The sequence below is a fragment of the Cornus florida genome, unplaced genomic scaffold, assembly GCF_030987335.1.
Source record: "Cornus florida cultivar Cherokee Brave unplaced genomic scaffold, ASM3098733v1 CherokeeBrave_3.0.0_Hap2_Chr06, whole genome shotgun sequence".
NCBI lineage: Eukaryota > Viridiplantae > Streptophyta > Magnoliopsida > Cornales > Cornaceae > Cornus > Cornus florida.
Window position 1 is genome coordinate 44,239,082 of NW_026775576.1, and position 21,083 is coordinate 44,260,164.

Sequence of the window (21,083 nt, forward strand, 5' to 3'; positions counted from 1 at the left end):
TTCAAGTCATTTTGAGCATTTAGGCATAATTTCGATCGATCCAAGTTTTGGTTCGATCAATCCAACTATGGACTCGATCGATCCAGCTCTCATTTTGCACCCAACACTTAGAAAAATTTTGGACCTGCATCCAAATTCCAAAATGCATGCTCTCGGGATCTCCAAATTTTTGAAAGTTCGATCGATCGTAAACAATTTCGATCGATCGAACTATCTTTCGATCGATCCAACATGTGGTTCGATCGATCATGAGTCCCAACACTTAGAAAAATTTTTAGGCCTCATCCATTTTTCAAAAATGTATGCTCTCGGGACTTTTCAAAATTTTTCATGTTCGATCGATTGAATTCCAAGTTCGATCGATCCAAGGTTCCAACACGTGTCAACTCTTGAGCCCTTAAACTTGTACATTCTTTATCCTCTTCGATCGATCGAAATCTTTCTTCGATCGATCGAAATTTGCATCTCATTAATTTAATTTCCTTTGATTTTTCAAAATTCAAAATTCAAATTCAAAAAAAAAAAAAAAAAAAAAAAAAAATCCACTTCTAGTTGTTCTATACTTTCATTTCTTTTATTCTGGATCTGTATTATACTGTCACTGTTACTGTATTATACTTTGCGGCCGGTCTGTCGGCTTTATTATTTTATTGATGTACCTGCACTTTATATTCTCTATATATTGATTTTTGATTATGGATGTCTCTTAGTATCTCATATTTGTATGTTTGACTCCATCAGGTACACCACAGTGACTTCAGTGAGAGAGTGCTGCCTAATTTTTCAGGACCACTCTTACACCTCTTTCTCTATTCTCTATTTATCCCATTTTACACTTGCATGTCCACTGTGCACTGATTATCATATCTTGTTATCTAATGAGTTTATCCGAGTGCAAACTTTTCAGGACCACAGTTTATCCCAAGTTTGGGGGGGCCATGTGTAATACCCCTAATTTTAAAAAGGATATTCCTGGTATTTAATGGTATTTAATTTATTATTTAAGTGCATTTTATTTGATTATGTGTCATTATTTTTTTTATTAGGTGCTTAATTGTTTTCTTTTGTGGTGATTTAATTTATTTAAATGATATTTATTTTTAGTTATTTGATTGGAATTACTTGTTAGTGTTTTAATTATTTAATTGGCATTAATGGTTTAAGTGTAATTGGTTTAGTTATTTGATTGGAATTACTTGTTAGTGTTTTAATTATTTAATTGGCATTAATGGTTTAAGTGTAATTGGTTTAATTATTCTATGTGTGTCTTATTTTATGTGTGTCTTATTTGATTTAATTGGGTTTACTAATTATTATTTTGTTGAATTAGATTATTTGTTAAGTATTTAATGGTGAATAGGGTAATTAGGTAAATACATCTAACTAGGGTTTTAATTACAGTATAAATTAGGGTTTTATATTATAGCCGTCGTAAGTTTCTACGTTAATTGGATGGGCCAGTTAGGATTGTGAGTTGGATTTAAATTAACCTAGGGTTTAGGAAAACTCTATAAGTATAAGGTAGACGTCTGTGTAGGGTTTTTTTTTTAAACAAAACACACGTTTTGTGGAAGTGGAGAAGGAAAAACGCAGTTTTTCACATTCTGCCAAGGTTTGATCAAAGCTCCGATCCTGCTTCGTCCGTGGTCCGATCGAGCTGAATTTTGGAGGAGAGGTTCACAACTCAGTGGCGCACAATCTGAACGGTGGAGATCAGAGTTTGACGTCGGAAACAGTGATTCGTACTTATGAACAGTAACTGGGTCGCACAGGTTTTTTCCATTCTGCCCAGATTTCATCAAACATCCGATCCCGCTTCGTCCGTGGTCCGATCGAGCTAAATTTTGGAGGAGAGGTTCAAGACTCAGTGACGCACAATCTGAACGGTGAAGATCAGAGTTTGACCTCAGGAACAGTGATTCGTACTCGTGAACAGTAACTGGGTCGCACAGGGGTTTTTCCATTCTGCCCAGATTTCATCAAACATCCGATCCCGCTTTGTCCGTGGTCCGATCGAGCTGAAATTTGGAGGATAGGTTCATGACTCAGTGTCGCACAATCTAAATGGTGAGATCAAATTTTAAGTTCGGGAATAGTGTTTCGTACCCGTGAACAGTAACCGAGTTTTGGAACTTGCCGGGATTTTTTAAGAAGATGACGTTGAAACTTTGAACAAAAGTTTCTGAGGCAAGATTCTATCCTTACTCTTTCCCTTAGGCTTCATACTCTTTGCACTCTTAAATGATTCCAGGATCAATGAAGATTAAACCAAACTAAAATGATATCTGTTTTGCTATGAAACTGGTAGTTACAGTAGTGTTGTATGCTTGTTCAACCTAGACTAAGTATGTTTGTGGATGCATTGTGGTTCTGTGGTTCACGTTTTTCCTTATCACTGCTAGTATAAATTATTGGAAGGATGGGTCTAGATGATAGCTATCTTAACTTCTGTAATAGCAACTGTTGGAACTTAAATACTAGGAGGATTTGTTTAACACTAGATCGGTTTTGTGGAACACTATAATTTGAGCATGTCTACATACATACTGTGAATATTGTTTTGATGCTTACATTATCACAGTTAGTATCAACTGTGGAGGTTAGGATTTTGTGATACATACCCTACATATCTGTATGTCATTTGTAAGGTGTTAAATGGAAGTTTTAATTAATTCTGTCTTTATATCAGACTAAAGGGAACAACTTAAATTGGGCATGTATATGCTGTTGTTGTGACCCTGTTTATCAATGCTTATTTTATCACTGCTAACATTGAATGTTGGATGTTGGAATTTAGTTGATATATACTTGATTTATTGGTATTATTGACTACTGGAGGATTGGAAAGTAGGCACCGGTATGGGAGGGTGGCATACTAAGGATGGGTTTGGTTTTTAAATCAATACCATTACCCACCTACTTAGAATAAGAATGGGATTAACTAAAAGTTAAGTCCCGTGGATTTGTATTGTCATGGCAACTACTTGTTGAGCGGCAATACAAGGGATTTTGGATGGATTTTATATATGTACTGTTATGGTGCCTCGGTATGAGCTTCAGCCTCAGGACCGATGGCTAAGGAGCGTATATGCATCGGGATGTGTAGCTGGCTACGATGGTTGGAGGTGTACCCTGTTTAGGTATAGGTACATATGCCCACTTCGTGTGCGTTTTAGCATGTTACCTCTATTCAGGTTGAGACCGGCCTGTAGTCCAGTGAGAGTCCTTTAGTATGACTATATATATATATTTACGGACTATTAGCTATTGTTGAATTGTTTAGGATGTACATGCGTATCGGGCATCTGTTTGGATTGTAGTAGTATAGAACTTGCGCGTGGGCCTGACCCACTTCTATTTTTCAGGTACACGACAGTTCCAGGCTTAGACGTGTTTGTGCTGAGCAGAGGTCTCTATTCACTCTTCCGACGATGTAGGGCTCTCTCTATAGTTTTATTTCTGGACGTTTATTACAGTTGTTCTATCTTCCGTTTGGATGTTTAATAGGGGTCCACTAGAGATGGATTCCCAAGTTGTAAACTGATGGAGTTTTGGAGTTTGGGTTTGATGGATTTTAATAATTATAATATTTTGCGGATTCTATTTTTAGTTCCTTCCAGCTTTAATTTCATTTCTTAATTTATTTTGTATTCCGTGTTCATTATAAAATATTAATTGTTTAATATTCCTTCAGGTTTGGGCTTGGGCCTGAACAACCCGTGTCTCGGATCCGAGGGGTATCACAGTTGGTATCAGAGCACTCCAGGTTCAAGTGTCTCTAGGATGTTTTCGTATTAAGTCTTCCGCGTAGCGTTTTCATCACCCTCCTGGTTGAGCTGACTTATCTCCTCGCCACCATTGGTCACCCTGTCTCCACAAAGAGGAGAATCAAGCTGAATAACAAAGTCGTTCTGTTGAGTCTTAACCTTGACAGTGGTCGTAGAAGGGACCAGGGTGGACAGAGGAGGCACGTCCAAAGGCTGATTAGTGGTAGAAGTAGAAGTGACCCTGGAAGAAGTAATCTCCTGACACTCATCAAAAATATGCTCAGCGGGAGTGGAGTCTGGATCAACATAGGCTCCTAGGGGATCAATTTCTAACTCCTTATCAACCTCATCTGGAGTAGAACCGGTCTGGCCTTCGGTAGGAACGCGGTCGGTATAACCCTCTCGGAACCCCTGTGCATACCTGAGGGCACCGACCCTAGAAAAGCGTGCATGAAGAGCCATTATATTGCCATTTACTTTACCAATAATGTTAAGCAGGGCATCGCGTTCTTCCAAGGCCCTTTTCTCGAAAGCCATTCGCGCGGTCTGCTCATCACTAAGTAGGCGCTGAAGTTCTCCTTTCTCAGCCCTAAGTGATTCACGCTCAGTATGCCAAACACTCTTCTCAATTTGCAAAGCCTCCTTTTCATCCTGGAGAGAATCTGCATCCTTTTTTAGAGCATCTTTTTCTTTTTCAACTTTGTCAAGCTGAATCATTAGCTCGGCATTTTTGGTGCTGATGATCTCATTCTCTTTTTTGGCCACATCAAGGCTATCAGAAAACTTACGAGCCTTGGCATTCCCCAATTCCACTTGCTTCTGCATGGCCATCATACCGAACAAGGTTTGCAGAGATATGCATGAATACTAGTTAAATCGAGCGCATAGTCAGAGGAGGTCAAGTGTAAAGACTATGAAAAGATCTGGTGATTAAGGGGGAAAAAGATACATCTATGGTAGATAAAGGGAAGCGGCTGAACACTTCCTTTTGAGATAAACCTCTGGCCACCTCAATGTCCTTGGGAGTCCATATATTCCTATAATATGCCATGGCGGTAGGACCATCGCTGAACATGGTCTCGCTCAGCTTCACGGTTGTCCCATCCGCTAGGACGAACTGAGGACTCCATGGCGCCATTATAGAGGCAGAAGTAGTGGCTGTGACAGACCCAGAGGGGGCAGGGGGCCTAGTTGATGGAGACACGAGCACACTCAGCCTAGAGGTGTGAACCCTTCTTGTCAGAGGGATACCATCTAGGCCAGATGCACTATCAGGCAAGGGGCTCTTCCCTCTCTACTTTTCACGAGCAGCAATAGTGGTAGCGTTCGGAGGGTTGCTGACTGAAAAAGTTGTGCTCGGATTGGTAGGCAGAACGTTGATGACCGGGCTGGCAGTTACCACGGTCGGATTGATAGAAGGGGAGGTGCTAGAGATAGTGGCAGAAAAAGATGCCGAGGCTAGAGAAGAGGTTGCAGCAGAAGCGGCAGTGGTCCTTGGAGGGTCCTTTTTCCTACCAAAGGATGGGATCTTTAGCTGACTCATTGTATTGCTGAGGACTAAAAAGGCAAAAAGGTTATCTGAAGTAAGGAGATCTGAGCAGGAAGGAATGTTGTTCAGAACATACTTCTTCAGGTAATTAACCATATCCCTGCAAACACCATAACTTAAGTCATTACAAGGAATGCCCAGGGAACGACATAAGAAAGTGCAAAAGCGAGGAATACAAGTTTCACAGGGACAATCGTTCTTGTGTGTTTTGAATTTCTTATACGAAAAAATAGAGCACACGCCAAAGGCGCTCGGGATTGGATAATCCTTTGCAGCCGTAGAAGACCAGGCCCCCCTAACTCCTATTACGTTCTTTCTCCAACCCTTCTCAGATTTGATTGTGTCATTACATATGGATTTCTTTTCAAACGGGTAGAAGTGGTAGAACGGTTCATCAGTTCGAATTTTGCTAACCTTGTAACAGAGGAGAAGATCTATAAGATCAAGATCCAGACCTCTGTCACGGGTCAGGAGCAGCAGAACAAATAAGATTCTAAAGAAATTTGGATTTACCTGCAGAGGGAAAATCCCTAATCTATTAAAAACATAGCTAAAGAAGGGGTGCAGAGGGAACCTAATGATGTTAAGATGAAGATAGGAAAATAGAACTTCGTCGGGAAGAAGACCCGTACCAGTTTTGACATCTACATCTCTAGGATATACCCTAATTTGAATGTCACTGGGGAGATTAAGTTTCATACAAAGGATATCCAGGTCGATTGTCATGATGAAAGCGAACAAGAATTCTGGGAAAGTAAAACAAATCCCCAGAAAGAAGAAATAGAAGCAAAACTAACCTCAAAGATTGGAGACTGCAAAGAGCACTGCGAGATTGCTGGAAAAGAAGCTTTCGGAAGAGTTCACCAGAAAAGATTTGATTTGATTCGAAAGGTACAAGCAAGGATTTGACTAACAGCAAGGCAGGATGGAGACGGTAAAGAGGGTTGTGGGAACATCTTTGAGACTTATAAAGATAAAGTGGGCCCGAAGGCTGAAGTGTCAGGAAAACGAGAAGTTTTTTGAATCTCGAAGTATCGTTTCTAGGTCCAACCGTTCTTTTTTCCTATAAGATCTCCTTAAGCCATCAAAATCATGATTCGCAGCCAATAATAATTACCCCTTAATTTATTAGGGAGTAATTATGGGGGCAGTTGAGGATACTGAAGATAGAGTCGGCCGGATCTGACCAGAGAGGAAAACATCGGGTTGGGCAGCAGGTTCTACCCCAAGCTTAAAGAGTAATACAATAGGCCCAACACCTGAGATCCACCGGATTAGGTCAAGCCCAAAAGGAAAAAGGCCCGAAGACTGAGAGCCTAACATAAGAAATTAGTTATAACACTTGTAATAGCCTATAAATAGGCATAGAAGATAAAGAGAAGAAGAGGATAGTGAAAATGTAATGAAACTCTAAAGAAATTTAGAGAGATATTTTCTTGCATTTACAGCTAACTTGATGTTGTGGTGTGATTTTAGGCTTCTTCTGCCTAAAATCAATGAATTCATAGTTTGACAAAAGTAGAAAATTCAAACAATTACCAAATCAAATCCAAAAAAAAAAAAAAATTCAAAATTCAATGAAATTCTTCCAACAACCTGCAACATCTAAGCCAATTCCTCATCGGATTTCACCAATTCGGCATTAGCAGTATCTGCCGGCAAGAATCAAAAGTTCAAAACCTATTACATGTATCAAAACCCATATCGGCATATTATTCCAACAAAAAAAAATAAGTAATGAAACCTTCACCTCCGCTCAACCCCTTTGCCCACAAAAAAATAAAAATAAATAAATGCCTGTTTGATTTATACAATAAAAAATAATCTCCAACTTAATCAAATATCCAGCCAAATTTGGAGTCCATCATTATTCCAAATTTTCCGTCCAATTCGAAGTCAATGACTCTTTCTCCTCCAAATCTGCCAACTGCACACAACCAAGCAATTTCCTTAATTGGGCCAAAAGTCAATCATCAGCCCACTTCCCAAACCATGCATCTTACACCACAAACCGTGTCTCTAATTTTGGAAACCCACAATTTTCATCCATTATTCTTCTCCCACTTCCCCAAAGAGCATACCATAAATTCCGGCGGCGAGATGCTCCATCGATTCCGGCGGCGAGATGCTCCATCGATTCCGGCGGCGAGATGCTTCATCGATTCCGCGGCGAGATGCTCCATCAATTCCGACGGCACGATGATTTGCAGCTATGTATAAAGACCAATATATATATATATATAGACCGGTATGTATATTATGTACAGAGAGCTGTGCTTCTAAATTGGTTTTAGAGTGAGATGTCAAATGTGTATACAGAATTGTTTTGAGGGTATATGAGTAATTTTTAATTTAAAAGTAAGGGTGAAAATGTCTTTGTAATTATAGTAAGGACAAATTTGGTATTTCATGCTAAAAATTGCTGACATCATTATTGACTGGCGTTGACCGTCACCAAAAGGGGCAAAGTGTTACTCCGGAGCTAACTTTGAGGGAGGTTGGTGTAATAATTAAAACGTTAGGGGTAGTGCCTGTAATTAGGCCTAACCTCGAAGGAGGTAAGTGTAATTATCCCAATAAAATAATAATACAACATAAAAAATAAATGAGTAATGATAGGGGAATGAAAAGAAATCACCGAATTAGTATCGAATTTGACGTGGTTGGTCATTCTTATTACGTGTTAAACAATTATTTTTGAAAACTGTTTAAGTAGATGAGGTGAACAAAAATATGTCAGATTCGATACTTATTTGGGGGTTAATTCATCGGTCTCTCTATTATTATTCTAAATAAATTACACCAATCACCCCTTAGAATATTTAAATAACAGGAACCTCCTTTCTAATTGCAAAATAACATTAACCTACACTATAGTTCATAAAATCTGTCTATGTTGTTTAACCCAATTTTACTTTTAGAACACTTGGAAAGACAAATATGTCAATGGTAAGAGTATAATGGGTATCATCGTCGTTAACCGACATACTGCCAAGAGAGGTCAGTGTTAGTTTTGAAAGCATAGGAAAAGTTCTTGTTGTTTATGCATTCTACAGGGAGGTCAGTGTAATTTATCCAAAAATAAAGTGACTATTTGGTTAGACGAAAATTAATGATGGAAAATAAAGTAAGAAAAATTAAGTTTAGTTCGTATGAATTTTATTTAAGAAAGTTGTAAGAACGTATTATTTTGTTAATTTGAAAAGTAAAAGTATAAAAAAAATTAAAAAAAAAAAAAATGACTGTACTTACCAAAATGAATTTGTGTTAGATGAACTCTCTTCATATCTAATGGTTTATATCTATTTTTAGCAAAAAAATAGTAAAATGATGGATTATTAAAAATGAATTACAATTGCTTATATCTAATTTTAAATTGTTTATATTTAATATAAGGCTTCATAATATTTCTCTTAAGTGGAACTCATTATTAGTTTAAACTTTATTTTTGTTTGATGTGGCTATACAAAATTAAATGAATTTAAAGTATATTGCAATGATCGAACAAAATGCAAATAAATAAATAAATAAATGAAAGGTTAAGTGCAAAAAAACCCCCTGATATATAGACTTTGTGCAAAACTAGTCCCTATTTTTTGAAAATGTGTATGCAAGTCCACAAAATTCAAAAAAGGTGCAGAACTAGTCCCTCTGACCACTTTTTACAAAAAGTAAAATTGAAAAGCCCATTTTACCCATTTGTTTCCCATTTTGCCCCTCGCTATTTTTGTATAAAAGCCCTCACCATTTGTGCATAAAAGGACCCCCACCCTAAACCCAATTCGTGTGTGTCTCTCTCTCCCTCCATCCCTCCATGCATATCTACTTCAATTCTTTCTTTTTCTTTCCTCTGTTAATTTCTCCGTTGAAGAATCGGCCTTCACAAACTGTATGGAATCGACGGCCAGCGGCATGTTCTCTTGATCGGGACTGCACGTGGACTGGTGGGGTGGGTGCGCACTGTACATGATGGCGCGCAATACAACAGATACCGTCGGAATGTACGCTATCTTGTTCCGAGCTAGCAGCCACGTTAGACCCATCAACTGGAAATCCCTTCTCAACATCTTGCTCGTTCGATCACCACCCTCTTCACTTCCATTCTTGCCCTTCAGCTGTAATAATCCACCACAAACAAGAGCATTTTAGAACTCAAAACGCTGGAAACATGAAAAAATCCAATTTCATTGCAATTTAAAAAGATAGGCCAATGATACATATAATGAAATGTCATTTTCACAAAAATGGAATATACACTTGTGTTCTCCATTATTGGAGAATATATCAATGAATAGACCACCTGAAATCTATATTTTTCCAAAAAGTTTCACAAATTCAGAAAAACTAAACCATTTATTTCTCCTACAATTTAAAGGAAATTTAGGAAATTTTTTGGTGCTGCTCAGTTTATTTATGAACTTATATTGCAAAAATGAATAAATATCACGGGACAACTCCATCTAATAACTTCATTATCGGAAAACTGACCTTCTGTAGAGCACCAAGGCATTTGGTACAACCGGCGTATGTCAAATTCCGGCAGTTACGCTCCAAATTCCTAACGACGGCGGTAGGAGTCGCATTCTGATGGGCCGTCGAAACGTTAAACGCGGCGGGGCAACTCAACGAGCTGATCTGGTGGAGTCGAATGCCGCAGAAATAGAGGACCGCGTCGCACAATGCGTTTGGCTGAGGAATATGGATGTTGCAGCTCTGGAGAGAGCTCTGCAGTTAATCCACGCACTTCTGCGAGTCGTCTGGCATCATATATATATATATATAACAAATTTATTTATATTTTAAAATATGAAAGGGCATGTTTGGTTTTAGATTTAATTATATTCAGGTTTAGGTTATCCATATTTTATACAATTTGAGATTTATTTTATTCTTCTGTCAAACAAACCCCATTTTATACAAATTTAGACGAAATGGTCATTTTACATGACCTGTATTTATAATCATTAATTTATTCAACTGAAGTGAGGGTATTATCGTCATTTTACACCACCAGGGACCTATCGTACCAAATTGATAGTATAGGGTTTTTTTTTACTACACAAGGACTGATATGCACTATATCGATAGTAGATGAGGGTTTTTTGCACTTAACCCATAAATGAAACAAATAACCAAATAAAACAACCATATAGAAAATCAATTCCAATGACAATTGGTTCAAATATGCCTCATTTTGAAATTTCTATGGAACAAATAAGACAATCTCAAATCTTATTTCTTAACTCATTAGTTTTTCAAACTAAGTTGAGATCTTACTTAATTTTCTTAGATAGCCTCATTCATATGTCCATTGAATAGAAATATGACTGCAGAAGAGAATGACGAAATAATATAATATATATATATATATATATATATCATTGAACTCCAAATAATTAGGAACAACCTCAATGTGTTGAAGTCAGAAGATTAATTAGCCTAAGCAAGTAGAATTAAAGGTATTGGATGTCTACTCACCAACCAAGCTTGTCTTGGTAGTTTTGATGATTATGATATGTTAATGTGTGAGCTAACTATTTACTTGAGTATGTTTTATTTCAGATAAACATCTATACTCATGTACATAGTACACAGGAAGGTTCATAGTGTCCATTCTCACAGTAAAAAAACTCAACCTTCACGAATATCAGAGTTCAAGGACTTAGGCAAGTAAGTTGATCTATGAAGCTAAATCTAAAACTTAAGTTCTCTCCATGAAGCACAAAGATGAAATCTAAAGAGAGCAGTGGCAGAACTACTGGCAAACTCAAGTATTGAGATGATCAACTAAAGTTGGGAAAGTTCATTTAATGATTAAGACTTGGGTAAGTTAGGATTGGATGACTGATTAATAATTTCATTTTAAAAGCTTGGTTCCTTAACCATACATGCCATAAGTCCGTGCATTTAAGTCATATTTAGGTCTTTAAGAATCAATACGTGAACTGGAGTTCTTAATCCTCCAGCTTATTCCAGTGAAATCTTCTTCAAAAAGATTTAATCTATCATTCCTACAAGTCCTGAGGAGCATATTTGCCTAGCCAGATTGTTAAGAGAGAGAGAGAGATAAAGATAGAGAGATCGAATCTATGAAAACGCATATATTATTGAGTGAGTAATAAAATAATACAATGGTGTTTGTATAGGAGAAACTATAGAAGTAGGTGAGTGGAGAACAAGTAAACCATATATATACATGGTAATTCTAGATATGGTAATGAGGGGGTAGGTGAAGGCGGCTACAGAATATAGAAAACCCCTAATATACAATGTAATCTTATAACTTTACACCTGTGATAACTCATACAATATTGTACCACACTCCCCCTCAAGTTGCAGAGTAAATGTCAATAACTCCTAGCTTGCTACACATGGAATCAATAGAGTTCTTGGGAAGCGCCTTAGTGAAGATGTCTGCCAGTTGTCTACCAGAACGAACAAAAGGTGTAACAATCTCATTCGAGTCAACTTTAGATCAAATGAAATGAAAATCTACTTCAATGTGTTTAGTTCTCTATGGATTGCTAGCAATATGAATTGCTGCCTAATTGTCACAATGGAGAGGAATTGGGTACTGGACTGGAATCCCATGTTCTTGTAAAAGAGTTTTCAACCAAGTAAGTTCACACGCAGTGTGTGCCGTAGCACGATACTCTGCTTCAACACTAGAACGAGCCACAACTGACTGTTTCTTAATCCTCCAAGTTCATAGATTTCCTCCTATAAAGGTGTAGTAACCCGTGGTGGACCATCGATCAGAAGAAGAACCGGCCTAATTTGCATCTGTGTATCCCTCAATCCGAAGATGTCCAAAAGATCGATAAAGTAGACCACGTCTCAGAGCACCCTTGAGATACTTCAAGATGCGTACAATTGCCTCCATGTGAGGTACCCTAGACTGGTCATGAACTGACTCACAACACTGACTGCATAGTAGATGTATGGACGAGTCATTGTGAGGTAAAAAAGTTTACCTACAAGTCTCCGTTACATCTCTGGATCATCGAGTGGGTCACATCATCCACCTTAAGTTTTACATTAGTCTCCATGTGTGTAGCTATAGTGTCGAACCAAGATATCCAGTATCAATATCATGTAAGAGATCAAGAGTATACTTTCGCTGAGAAAGACTAATGCCTTGCTTCGACCGAGCCACCTCAATTCTTAGAAAATACCAAAGTTTACTCAAATCCTTAGTAAAAAAGCTAGAACTCAAGTGATGGATTAGAACTTGTATCCCATTTCTTTCATTGCCAGTGATAATGATATCATTTATATACACCACAAGAATCATAATACCACGTTTCGTTTTCTTAAAAAAGAAAAAGTGATTAGCCTGGCTTCTGGTCATACCATGAGCTACCACTGCTTTACTGAACTTATCAAACCATGCACGAGGGGAATGTTTTAGGCCATAGATAGGCTTTTTGAGATAACACACATACTCCCCCTTAGACTTAAACTCAGGTTGTTGAATATCTCAGTAAGGTCACCATGCAAAAAGGCATTTTTAACATCAAGTTGATGAAGTGGCTAGTCTAGAGTAGCTGCAAAAGATATTATTACACGAACATAATTCAGTTTGACCATAGGAGAGAACGTTGTAGGTGTCAATTTTTACACCCGAACACTTAAAGAAAATATTAATCTAAAAAATCAAGAACAAGAATAAGCTTAAATGAATTAGACAATAGAGGAAGTATTTTTAGTAGAATTCGATAATCCTTTCCATTCTCATTTGGGCTTTATTTATAGGTTTTTTTCAGAGATTTACATGGAGCCGTTTCTTGGCTTTTCTTCCCAGACGTGGGTATTTATAGCTACTCGTCGTGTGCACATCATTATGGTGAGTGTTATGGATTTATGGGCTTGGGCTATCCATTCGGTCTTTAAATCAAGTGGAGCTTCCTAAACTAGCATGCGCATATGGCTCTTATTATTGGGCCTCCAACTGTTAGTGGGCCTATGGATGCTCTTAGTTTAGTAATGGGCTGATCTTTTGCTGCCATGTGGTGTGTTGTTATTGGTGGGGGTTTTTCCCTCCACACTTTGCGTCCGATTCCTTTAATGAATTTGATTTATATAAGGAATTGTAGTTGCTTTCGGGAAGTAGAGAAGTTTCCACGACTATTACTGTCCGTCATTACCATTTGTGCTGCTGATTTTGGGGCCTCGTGCTTGTCCTTCCGTTATCCGGCTCCTTTTGCTTATATATTGGGTTTCAGTCATTCGGACATCTGCATCCGTGATCTTGTTCTCGAGTTTTGGCGAGAGTCCGATTGTTGCTTCAAAAACTCCTTCCAGCTGTTGAGGTTAGTCTTTCTTCTCGTTTCTTCTTTCTTACATTATGAGTCAAGAAAGTAGCGAACGAACTCATAGTGTTCATATGTCTGATTCTGAGTTGGGAACTGCAACGGCGAGTCTGAGTGACTATGTCGAGGGTTCTCTAATCCTCCCTGTACACATTATAGAAAGGAAGTCCTTTTCAATTTCTCAGTTGAGAAAGAAAAATCGCGTTCCTTCTGACGTTACCCTTAAGGACTACGATCATGACTTAAATTTTAGTATAGGTGAGGGTTTAGAGGAAGGCGAGATGCTCTTCTCAGCTTTATATTTTCCTGCCTTTCGATACCCCCTTAATCATTTTTACCTTTGAGTTCTGTCGGTGTTGAATTTGGCCCCTCTTCAAGTTAACCCTAACTTTTTTCGTATTCTTTCCTATCTTCTTGTTTTGAACCGGGTTCGAGGTTTGACCTTGAATCTTACCGATCTTCTATTTTGTTATACACTTGATAGAACGAAAGGTGGAGAGGGTAAATTCCACTTTCATTCTAAACCGGGTAGGGCTCTTTTTTCTCACCTTAACACTTCTAACAAGGAATGGAAAGACAAAATTGTTAAAGTTGGAGAGGAGTGGCGATCTTCGTCCGCTTGGGATTTATTCATTCGATCGAGCTTTCATGCCCCATCCGTTCCTGCATTCGATGATTCGGGTGAGTCTTCTTGCTTCGTTTGTATTGTAAAGCATTTTTGTTACATTTATGACTTTCTGGGTCACGAAACTAACTTTTTCTCTTCGAAATTTGCAGATAGTCACCTTGTTTATTTGCAGGAAAGAGTCTGGAGCGACATTCCTTCTGCCATGGTCCTTCTCTCTTCTTTTCTTCTTGAGACAATCTCGAAGGATTTTCTGGTAATTGTTAAAAATCCTGAGAAGACCATCGACCTTGACGCTTTTGATTCCGAGGCTAGCCTCTTATCGCCTGCCCCTCTTTCCCTTTCTTAATCAGCAATGGAACTTCCTCCTCCAAAACCTCGTAAGAGTAAAAAGGAGAGGGAGTCAACTGCTAAGTTGCTGCAAGAGAGAAAGAACATTCTTGTTGAGGTGAGTAAACTCTCATCCTCTTAAAAGTAGAAAGGAGTTTAGTCAGGGATGCTTCAGTCAGGGACTAACCGTTTCTCTATGAAGGATAATTCTTCTTCGAAACACCCTAAGTTTATGGCTGGGGCCTTTGGGGGGTAAAAGTCCCTTAATTCCTGGCGCTGCTAATGTTGCCGGGGGTGATTTCGCGGGGTCTGCCGAGAAGTGGTTCCCCGAAATGCAGAAGGCTGATGGTTCTCCTATCACCATTGATGATTCTGGGGCTGAAGACCCGAAAACGCTGATGGGTTTAGCCAGAGGGATGTAGCCACCCAGGGATGAGATTTTACAACAGTAGATGAGTGTTGACGATCTACTGTCTCTTGCTCCCAAGTCCATAATGGAGGTAATTTTTTCTAAGTCCTCTTTTTCCTTTTTATCCATCTTGGCTTTTTGACAATTCTTTGTTGTTTTTGCATAGAGCTCTTTCCTGATGTTTGCCCTTATGAAGAAGTTGTATGTAATACCCCTAATTTTAAAAGGATAATTCTGGAATTTTGTTTAAATTATTTAATTGCAATTGTTGTTAGTTTAATTGATTTCTTGCTTGGTTCTTTTTATTTAAATTACTTATGGATTTGGTTATTTAAATTTTATTGTGGTTTAATTATTTATGTGCTTATATGGAATTGTATTATGTTTTAAAATTATTTTAATTGGTTATTTAAATTGTCTTGTGTTTTAATTATTTATGTGCTTATGTGGCTTTGTGAATTAAATGTAATTTAACTGTTTAATTATTAGGGTTTTGTGTTATACATCGTGTCTAGGTTTTGAGCCAACTTGTAGTTGGTTTAGGATTTAACTTAGGGTTTCAAGTAAAGTCTATAAATATATAAACATACATCTGCCAAGGGTTGTTAACCCTATTCATGTAACAGAATCACGCAGAGAGTTGTGAGGGCAAAAAAATAGAGAGGGAGTTTGAGTAATTTACAGAGAGGCTTAAGGTGGAAGGAGTGGAGTGCTTCTGGGTTGAACTAAGAGCACAGGAGGAATGGAACGATAGTCTAGGACGTTGTCGGAAACTTTAGAGACGGTGGCTTACAGTTTCAAAATCTGAAACTGCAAGTAAGTTTCTGTTCTGCTCTTTCCCAGGAATTTGTGTTCTGTGCATGCTTAGTTATACTCCAGGAATTAAAGTAAGACTTAATTATATCGTTTATACATGTTGAAACAGTTTCTAGCATCATTAAGTTTAATATGTTTATCAGTAGTTTACAAGTTATGTTTGAAAACTGATTGTCGTTGCATTACAAACTGATGTTTAATTAAATTCTTGTTTATATAACTCTGTCTTGTGATTACTCTGGGATGTGGATAGGATTTTAAAACCTGAAATAAAACTAAGTTCAATGACTGGAAACCACCGGAGTCGGAGAAGACAACAGAAGAAGAACAAACGTATACTTGAAGTGGAGAAGGCTTTACTTAAAGTGGAGAAGGCTCTACTTGAGTGGAGAAGGCTCTACGTATTTGGAGAAGGTTCTTTGAAACACAGAGCCTTCTCTTTCTCTTAAATATCATGTATACTGAGTTTTAAATGGTCTGGTTGGTTAAATCTGAGTTTCTGAAACTATTTAAAGGCTATTGAATGATGTCATATACTGCTTAGGACTTATAAAATAATGGAGAAGCAAGTTTATATTCTGGAATAAAGGATAGAATTAACATAAGTTTAAACAAGGGCTGTATGTGAAAGATTAAACCACTGATTTGAAGTGCAGACTGTTTTAGAAATCTGATGCCTGTACACCACCCTAAGTTTTAAATTATGTTGTGTAGCTAAGGTTTAAGCATTCTGTTATTGAATTATAGGTATGTTTGGTTGGAATTAACGGACAATTAAATCTGTTGTATATCTCGGTTAGGACACTGTATGGAGGAGATTTGATGCTTTTGCATGGTCTTAAGTTTTGGATTATGTTTTACAACTGTGTTTTAAGCATGTTTTTATTCAATAATGTGTATGCTTAGTTGGATTAAACTGATGCTTAAATCTGTACATAAAGTGCACCAGTCAGGGTACTGTTTGGATAAGCAAAATTGCATAAACCTGTTTTATCAATTTAATAGATTGAAACTTGGATTCTGAATTTTCAGTGGAGACATGGTTTAGTGACACACATGTTATGATTGTTTTGGAATGCATTGATAGTTAATTCTACTATTTCTGTCAACTAAGTTAACTGGAGGATAGTATGCACCGGTATGGGACGATGGCGTACTAGGTATGGATTGGTTCAGACACTAAGCCTACCTAATTTGGGATGAGGTTCGGATTAGCACTAAAAGTTAAGTCCGACTTCTGTTAGTGTCAGGTCAGTAAGTAACTGAATGACATAATTGGATTTCTGGGATGAATTGTTATACAGATATCGAGCCATTATATCAGATGGATGATATTCTGTAGTAGGAGGACACGGATTTTATATATTTATGTTATGATGCTATGGTATGAGCTTGAGTCTCACGACTATGGTTAAGGTGTGTATATCACCTAGGATGGATAACTGGACAGAGGTGTTATTCCCTGGTAGGTCTAGGTACACATGACCACGTAATGTGCGATTTGCATGGTATCTCTACTCAAGCTGAGATAGACCTATTGGACTAGTAAGCGTCCTATAGTGTGTAATATATACATATATGGACTACTCTAGATATTGTTGAGTCTATCTAAGATGTATCTGCGTATCGGATTCCTGTTTGGATCGTAGTAGATCAGGACTTGCATGTGGGCCTGACCTACTCTTTTATTTTTTAGGTGCTTGTCAGTTCCAGGGTTAGAGCTTGGTCGTGCAGAGCAGATACAGACTTCTATTCCACCGACTACGTATGATTGCTTACTTATCAGCTTTGGATTTTTATTTCAGTTGTTTCATTTACAGTAAGGGGTCCACTAGATGGATTCTCGAATTGTAAACTTATGGAGTTTTGGATTATCGGATCTAATTAATTATGATATAAGGATTTTCTTTTAGTTTCTTTTAGCTTATTATATTATTTCGTATTTCACTTTGTATTCTGTGTTTGATTTAAAATACTTTAATTGTTCGATATCCCTCGGGTTTGGGCCTGGGCCTGATCAACCCGTGTCTCGGATCCGAGGGGTATCACACTGTAGGCTGACTCCCTTCAGGCGAACCAGTCTGCCACCTTTCAGAAGAGGGTGAGTGTTTTGGAGGCTTCCCTTGCCGAGGAGAAGAGGAAGAAGATCCAATAGCTTAAGTCAATTGAGTATTTTGATAAGAGAGTTAAGGAACTTGAGCGCAAAGCGGCTGAGCTTGACTTACAGATCGGGAAGGCGAACTCTCTTATTCAAACCTGCAAGGATGGGGGTTTAGAGATGTTTAACCAAAGGCTTCAGGCTTGGTTTTGCTCAGGGGCAACTTCCTTCTGAGGAAAGAGATTACAGTGATGCTGACGAGCATAATGCCGAGCAGGGGCTCTTGGTTACTGGTGAATATGCTGAGCCCTCTGCTGGCCCTAGAGAGATTGAGTTTGCTGCTCTGCTAAAGGGTGAGGTGGCTGCTGAGGTTCTGCCTCATCTTCAATATCCCTCGGGCTCTCAGGGGTTACTTGCTCTGTCGCTTGATGCCCCTTCCTCTACTCTAACTAGGGTAGAGTTGGTTGATACTTTTACTCAGAGGTTTAATGCGGAAAGTGGAGCTGATCCTGAGAGTGATCCTGCGTAACTCCTCGTTTTTTTTTAGGTTTTTTGTTTTGAGGTGTTGGGTATGTCCTGCCTCTTTTGTAGAAACTCCCTCCTTTTGAGAATATAGAAGTTTCTTTTGCAATCTCTGGGACCGTTTTTGCTTGAGTTCTTGCTTGTGAGTTGATCTTGATGCATTTGTCTATTTTGCGATCGGTTCTTGTGGCCGTTCGGCTTTTTAGACTTGATCAATTTTCTGATCAAATTTGATCGGGCGTTCGGTTCTTGTAACCGTTTGGCTTTTTGGACTTGATCAATTTTCTAATCAAATTTTCTACTAGTCAGGTTGAGATCGCCTTCACCCGTTTTTACGGTCGGTTCTCGGACTCTTGAGGTCCGAAGATGAATTTTATTCCTCGGCAACTCCTTGTGCCTTAGAGGAATTTTTTGAGGTCTTCGGACTTTTGAGGTCCGAAGATGATTTTATTCCTCTTTGCAGCTCGTTGTGCCGTAGATGAAATTTGAAATCCTCGGACTCTTAAGGTCCGAAGACGAATTTTATTCCTCAACAGCTCTTTGTACCTTAGAGGAATTTGAAATCCTTGGTCTCTTGAGGTGCGAGGACGAATTTTATTCCTTGGCAGCTCTTTGTGCCTTAGAGGAATTTGAAATACTCAGACTCTTGAGGTCCGAAGACGAATTTTATTCCTTGACAACTCTTTGTGCCTTAGAGGAATTTGAAGTCCTCGGACTCTTGGGGCCTTTTCCTGTTTCGTGATCGGCTCTTAGGGCCGTTCGGCTTTTTGGGACTTGAGCAGTTTCATTGGTCAAGCCTAATTGGGTGTTCGGCTATTGGGGCCTTCGCCAATTTTGCGATCGGCTCTTGGGGCCATTCGGTTTTTTGGGACTTGAACAGTTTTACTGGTCAAGCCTAATTAGGTGTTCGGCTCTTGGGGTCATTCGGCTTTTTAGGACTTGAACAGTTTTACTGGTCAAACCTGATTGGGCGTTTGGCTCTTGGGGCCTTTGCCTATTGTGTGATCGGCTCTTGGGGTCGTTCGGCTTTTTGGGACTTGAACAGTTTAACTGGTCAAACTTGATTGGGCGTTCAGCTCTTGGGGCCTTTGCCTATTTTGCGATCGGCTTTTGGGGTTGTTCGGCCTTTTGGGACTTGAACAGTTTTACTGGTCAAGCCTGATTGAGAGTTTGGCTCTTGGGGCCTTCACCTATTTTACGATTGGCTTTTGGGGCCGTTCGGTTTTTTGGGACTTGAACAGTTTTACTGGTCAAGCCTGATCGGGCGTTCGACTCTTGGGGCCTTCACCTATTGTGCAATCGACTCTAGGGGCCGTTCGACTCTTGGGGCCTTCACCTATTGTGCAATCGACTCTAGGGGCCGTTCGGCTTTTTGGGACTTGAATAGTTTTATTGGTCAAGCTCCCTCTTTCTGGTCTCAGAACATGGCTGTTTTTTTTTTTTTTTTTTTTTTTTTTTTTTTTTTTTTCCTACTATGGTGGGTCTAGGCTAGCCATGGTTGTTTTTAAATTTTGTTTCTACTTTGGTGGTGGTTGTTATAGTGTTGTTTCGAGGTGGTTATGGTGGTGTCTAAGTTATCATGGTGTTTCAGTTTATTATTATTATTATTATTATTATTATTATTTTTATTGTGGTAGTAGTTTTGGTAACGTCTGAGTGTGTTGGTGGTGTTGTCTTGGTGTAGTGATAGTTTTGGTGGTGTTTCAGACGTATAAGTATGAGTTGGCCATGTCTGTTTTCAAATTTTTTTTCTACTATGGTGTACGGGTGTGGTGGTGGTAGTTTTGGTGGTATACAGTTATCTGGCTATTTAAAAAAAAAAAAAAATAATTCTTTTTTCTTTTTTAGTTTTTATTTTTATGTTGTGGTGGTGGTGGTTATGGTGGTATAAGTATTGTTATATATAAACTATATCTATGTGTATTGAAGAGATGAAGATGTTACTTTAGTCCATTAAATTTTGCTAGGAGGTTAAATTTGTAATTTTATGATTTAAATAGAGTTGTTGAAAAGTCAAAGGGTTAAAAGGTAATTTCATATGATTTCAGAGGTCTAGAGGGGGTGTCAATGCACATTTTTGAAACTTCAAGGAATGTCAATATAAAAAAAGCCATTGACCATTCACTGAGTGGCGTTGATCAAAACCTAAATCTCAATGCAATTTACCCTAAACCTTTTGTTACATAGGTATATGTGATTGATGCTCATCAACATGATAATTGTGCCTTTAAAAAGCTTTGGCAAAAATAAGATAAGGTCATGGCTATGTGAGATTTATTTAACTCTGAGAAATAACAAAACTAAACTGATCCAAGTTTGATTTGTATTTGCCAAAAGGAGGAATGCTAACTGTAGTTGCCCAAGGCGACTACAGTTCCACAGTCGCTACACGTGTCGGCAGCATATTGGATGCTGATTTTTGTTAATATTTTTATTTTTTTGTGTTTCGAGCCAGTCTCTTTCACTCTCTCCGTTCTCTTACTCTTTTACTCTCCGGCGGTCTCCTTCACTCTCCGCTCTTTTTTTTTTCTCTACTCACCCTCTCAACCCAAAATCTATAATCGGAGCTCAAGTCTGTGTGCGGCATGGAGAAAGAACCAAACCCATATAAGAAATTGTAGGAAAATCAGAACCCAAAATCAATTGGATTGAGTT

General features: G+C 38.4%; 1 pseudogene; it reads right to left on the reverse strand.

Moving 5' to 3' along the window:
* Window positions 1-3,794: 3,794 nt before the first annotated feature.
* Window positions 3,795-10,083, reverse strand: LOC132314003 (uncharacterized GPI-anchored protein At4g28100-like; annotated as a pseudogene).
* Between the last annotated feature and the right edge of the window lie 11,000 nt (window positions 10,084-21,083).